Below are 6,000 nucleotides of genomic sequence, written 5' to 3' on the forward strand. Positions count from 1 at the left end.
TATCTATCCCATATCTATCTATCTATCTATCTATCTATCTATCTATCTCATATCTATCTATCTCATATCTATCTATCTATCTCATATCTATCTATCTCATATCTATCTATCTATCTCATATCTATCTATCTCATATCTATCTATCTATCTCTTATCTATCTCATATCTATCTATCTATCTATCTATCTCATATCTATCTATCTCATATCTATCTATCTCATATCTATATATCTCATATCTATCTATCTATCTATCTCATATCTATCTATCTATCTATCTATCTATCTATCTACTCTCATCACTTCTATCACATATAAATTACATACAATCTAGTGATGTGAGATGAAAGCAAAGACCCCAGAGAATTTCCACCATCCCAGGATCCCATCATGATAAGACCCCGGTGGGGCTGAGCCCCCATTGCACTGATCCTAGATATGATTGATAGTATTGGGACACATTCACACTGAGGAGGTGTAAAGAGGATCACAAAATCCTATATGGGGATCCTATAAATGACAGATGTGATCCCCAACATGACATAAGGGGGACCCCCTGTATGTGAGACCCCCTGAGTGATCACATGGAGGACGTCTCATCCTGTCACTGACAGCCATGGTGGGAATAAGGACAATTCTTCTCATCCGCCACAGATTGTTACACCCGGAGCCTATAACAACTAGAACTCTCCACTAATGGTGGATGGAGAATGGGAAGGATGTCATAAAAAAAGCCCCCCGTCCCATCTGTCACCCTTTATACCCCAATATTCTATATCCCTTTAAGAAATGATATTGTCTATAGAGAAGCATTCCCATATAGTAAAGGACGTGTCTATAGATGAGGAGAAGATGGGGGCGTTAGAAGGTGGAAGACCCTCAAGGACATGGATTCAAGTTTTGTTTTTTTGGGTGGAATTTTACTTTCAATTGCTGGAAAATCAAGGGGCACAAGAGCATATCTGTAGAGTATATATCACTACTGGATACAAAGTATCTATTTATCTATCTATCTCATATCTATCTATCTATCTCATATCTATCTATCTCATATCTATCTCATATCTATCTATCTCATATCTATCTCATATCTATCTCATATCTATCTATCTATCTCATATCTATCTATCTCATATCTATCTATCTATCTCATATCTATCTATCTCATATCTATCTCATATCTATCTATCTCATATCTATCTATCCATCTATATCATATCTATCTATCTCATATCTATCTCATATCTATCTATCCATCTATATCATATCTATCTATCTCATATCTATCTCATATCTATCTATCTATCTCATATCTATCTATCTATCTCATATCTATCTATCTCATATCTATCTATCTATCTCATATCTATCTATCTCATATCTATCTCATATCTATCTATCCATCTATCTCGTATCTATCTATCTCATATCTATCTATCCATCTATATCATATCTATCTATCTCATATCTATCTATCTCATGTCTATCTATCTCATATCTATCACTCTATCTCATATCTATCTCATATCTATCTAACTCATGTCTATCTGTCATATCTATCTCATATCTATCTATCTATCTATTTATCTATCTCATATCTATCTATCTATCTCATATCTATCTATCTATCCATCTATATCATATCTATCTATCTCATATCTATCTCATATCTATCTCTCTATCTCATATCTATCTCATATCTAACTATCTCATGTCTATCTATCTCATATCTATCTCATATCTATCTATCTATCTATCTCATATCTATCTATCTCATAACTATCTCATATCTATCTATCTATCTATCTATCTCATATCTATCTCATATCTGTCTATCTATCTCATATCTATCTCATATCTATCTATCTCATATTTATCTATCTATCTCATATCTATCTATTTATCTCATATCTATCTATCTCATATCTATCTACTATCTCATATCTATCTATCTATCTCATATCTATCTATCTATCTCATATCTATCTCATATATCTCTATCTCATATGTATCTATCTATCTATCTATCTATCTCGTGTCAATCTATCTATCTATCTCATATCAATCTATATATCTATTTCATATCTATCTATCTATCTATTTCATATCTATCTATCTATCTATCTCATATCTATCTATCTATCTATCTATCTATCTATCTATCTATCTATCTATATCATATCTATCTATCTATCTATCTCATATCTATCTATCTCATATCTATCTGTTTCATATCTATCTCATATCTATCTATCTAATATCTATCTCATATCTATCTATCTATCTATCTCATATCTATCTATCTCATATATATCTATCTATCTATCTCATATCTATCTCATATCTATCTATCTCATATCTATCTCATATCTATCTTTCTCATATCTATCTCATATCTATCTATCTCATATCTATCTCATATCTATCTATCTATCTCTCTCATATCTATCTATCTATCTATCTCATATCTATCTATCTCATATCTATCTATCTATCTATCTATCTATCTCATATCTATCTATCTATCTCATATCTATCTATCTATCTATCTCATATCTATCTATCTATCTCATATCTATCTATCTCATATCTATCTATCTATCTATCTATCTATCTATCCATCTACCTCTTATTTATCTATCTCATGACTATCAATATCTAAAAGATGGAAATCGACGAGCGTGCAACATCTACACAGTATATATAGATATCACTACCACATGTGATATATAGCTCTACCTAATCATTTGCTATTGCACTCACCAGGGTCATTCATTTTGCAGGAAAAAAAAAGAAACTGTCATAAATCCCCCGTGAGACCCCATAGACCCCAATATTCACCACAGGCATCAATTACAGAATCAGGAATCTAAGTGTCAGTGTTGCAGGATCCTAACCGAAGCCTAATGCAATGCCAAGGTGTGCTACTATGTCTTTAAGAAGAATTAACATCACCAAATGCTCAATTCTGATAGAAGAAGCCGAAAAATAAAGCCAAAAAGCCAAATTCTCCTATTCTCTCCATAGGTTCTGTAATCGTGATAATGCGGCGAGTATAGAAGAAGACTCGCTGGACCGGTGTGTGCCTCCAGCTGTTACAAAACTACAACTCCCAGCATGGCAGGACAGCCAATGGCTGTCCGGCCATGCTGGGAGTTGTAGTTTTGCAACAGCTGGAGGCACATTGGTTGGGCTGGACTGAAGAGCTGACAATCACATGAAGGTTGGGTATTTGGGTACAGGAAGGACCCCCTTATTGTACCCCTAAAAAAAAAACAACGCCTGCCCTAACACAGGAGGTCAAGCGTACCTGGCGGAAGGAGTCTGCTTCATCGTCTTCAGCACAACGCGAGCCACAAGGTAAGAACGTGCCGGAGATTCCTCTTGCTTCTGCCGTCTGCCGTGCACAAATACAATAAGCGAACGGTCAGTGGTCCTCGAGCCCCTCAGACAGGCGGAGAGGCAGACCCCCTTCTCGGTAGCCTACAGCATTCTTCCTTCCAAATCACCGTCCGGAGAATCCCATGCCTCAGCCCCTATACAATGCAGCCGAACCACAGACTGCGTGCGGGAAAAAAAATTAAAAATAAATAAATAATAATGACGCCCCCCCCTTAAGGTATCACTGCTCAATCTGCTGGATGATTGCAAGCGAATCACTGCGCCACCTTAAGAATTGCAAAGACTAGAAAATGCATCAAATTGTTCTGGCTTTTTTTTTTTTTTTATCCCCTTCCTTGCTTCCCGGTTTGTGTCATGTCTGGGGATGGAGGCAGCGCTGAGAACAATGCACAAACCTTGCATTTAAATCTGAATGGCGGGGAGGTATTTAGAGGAGATTAGGATGTGCCGGGCTGTGATAGGCTGCAGGTTAATGCAACGCGGTGACAAGATAGGGAGCGAGTGAAATGGTGGTAGTGGCTATCAGCGCTATTTTTTGTTTTGTTTATTTATTTATTTACTATCTATTATATATTTATTTATTTTATATAATTATTTAATTATTTTTTTATTTCTCAATTTATTTATTTTATATAATTATATCATTATTTTTTTATTTCTCAATTTTTTTATTTATTTCATTTATATATTCATTATTTATGTATTTTATTATTTATTTTTATAATTATTTTATGTTACTATTTCTCTATTTATTTATGTATTTATTATTAATTTATTTTATTTATGTGATTATTATTTATTTTAGTTTTTTAAGATAATCTTATTTTAATATTTTACTTCTTTTTTTTATTTATCTACTTATTTATTTTGTATTTATTTTATTTATGTATTTATTATTTATTTATTTAATTTATGTAATTATTATTTATTTATGTTTTTTAGATAAGTATCTTATTTTAATATTTTACTTCTTTAATTTATTTATTTATTTATTTTGTATTTATTTTACTCATGTATTTATTATTTATTTTATTTGTGTAATTATTATTTATTTATTTATGTTTTTTTAGATAATTATCTTATTTTAATATTTTACTTCTTTTTTATTTATCTATTTATTTATTTTGTATTTATTTTATGTATTTATTATTTATTTATTTTATTTATGTAATTATTATTTATTTATGTTTTTTTAGATTATCTTATTTTAATATTTTAATTCCTTTTTTATCTATTTATTTATTTTGTATTTATTTTACTTATGTATTTATTATTTATTTATTTATGTAATTCATATTTATTTATGTTTTTTTTAGATAATTATCTTATTTTAATATTTTACTTATTTCTTTATTTATCTATTTATTTATTTATTTATTTTGTATTTATTTTATGTATGTATTTATTATTTATTTAATTTATGTAATTATTATTTATTTATTTATGTTTTTTTAGATAATTATCTTATTTTAATAGTTTACTTCTTTCTTTATTTATCTATTTATTTATTTATTTTGTATTTATTTTATGTATGTATTTATTATTTATTTAATTTATGTAATTATTATTTATTTATGTTTTTTTAGATAATTATCTTATTTTAATATTTTACTTCTTTTTTATTTATCTATTTATTTATTTTGTATTTATTTTATGTATTTATTATTTATTTATTTTATTTATGTAATTATTATTTATTTATGTTTTTTTAGATTATCTTATTTTAATATTTTAATTCTTTTTTTATCTATTTATTTATTTTGTATTTATTTTACTTATGTATTTATTATTTATTTATTTATGTAATTAATATTTATTTATGTTTTTTTAGATAATTATCTTATTTTAATATTTTACTTATTTCTTTATTTATCTATTTATTTATTTATTTTGTATTTATTTTATGTATGTATTTATTTAATTTATGTAATTATTATTTATTTATTTATGTTTTTTTAGATAATTATCTTATTTTAATATTTTACTTCTTTCTTTAGTTATGTATTTATTTATGTATTTATTTTGTATTTATTTTATTTATGTATTTATTTCTTCATTTTATTTAATTATTTAATTCATTTATTCCTTTCTATATTAACGCATTTATTTATTTATTTATTTAATTATTTTATTTATTTGTTTATGTATTTATGTTTTTCTTATTTATTTATATAGGAAAATGTTATACATTATTCATTTATTTTATTTATCATGAATATTAATTTCTAAAATATTTATTTATTAATATTCATTCATTTTATTTCATTTATTTTAATCATTTATTATTCATTCATTTTATTTAAATATTTGATTTGCTTATGCATTTATTTCGTTTTTTATTTATTCACTATTCATTTATTTATTTATGTATGCATTTATTTCTTTTATTGTTTTATTTGTGTATTTATTTTATATATTTATGTATTTATTCATTAATTCATTTTAATTATATTATTTATTTATTTACTATCTTTTTATTCATTTATTTTATTTATTTTCCTCATCTTGAAGCATCACGTCGAAGGATTGATCAAAGTCCTTGTGACTGAAAGGCATTCATCAACACTGTCATTATGGCCGGCTGCGAGAAAAGTCTTCC

The 6,000-nt window shown here is 27.4% G+C and overlaps 1 protein-coding gene across 1 annotated transcript in view; it reads right to left on the reverse strand.

Annotated features, from left to right (window-relative positions):
• LOC130357271 (galactosylgalactosylxylosylprotein 3-beta-glucuronosyltransferase 1-like) overlaps positions 1 to 3,786 on the reverse strand; it is a gene marked incomplete in the record, with an annotated part of 202,076 nt that extends 198,290 nt beyond the window's left edge. Inside the window, 1 exon segment of the mRNA XM_056559901.1 lies at positions 3,310 to 3,786.
• Between the last annotated feature and the right edge of the window lie 2,214 nt (positions 3,787 to 6,000).

This window comes from Hyla sarda, chromosome 2 (genome assembly GCF_029499605.1).
Source record: "Hyla sarda isolate aHylSar1 chromosome 2, aHylSar1.hap1, whole genome shotgun sequence".
NCBI classification, from domain to species: domain Eukaryota; kingdom Metazoa; phylum Chordata; class Amphibia; order Anura; family Hylidae; genus Hyla; species Hyla sarda.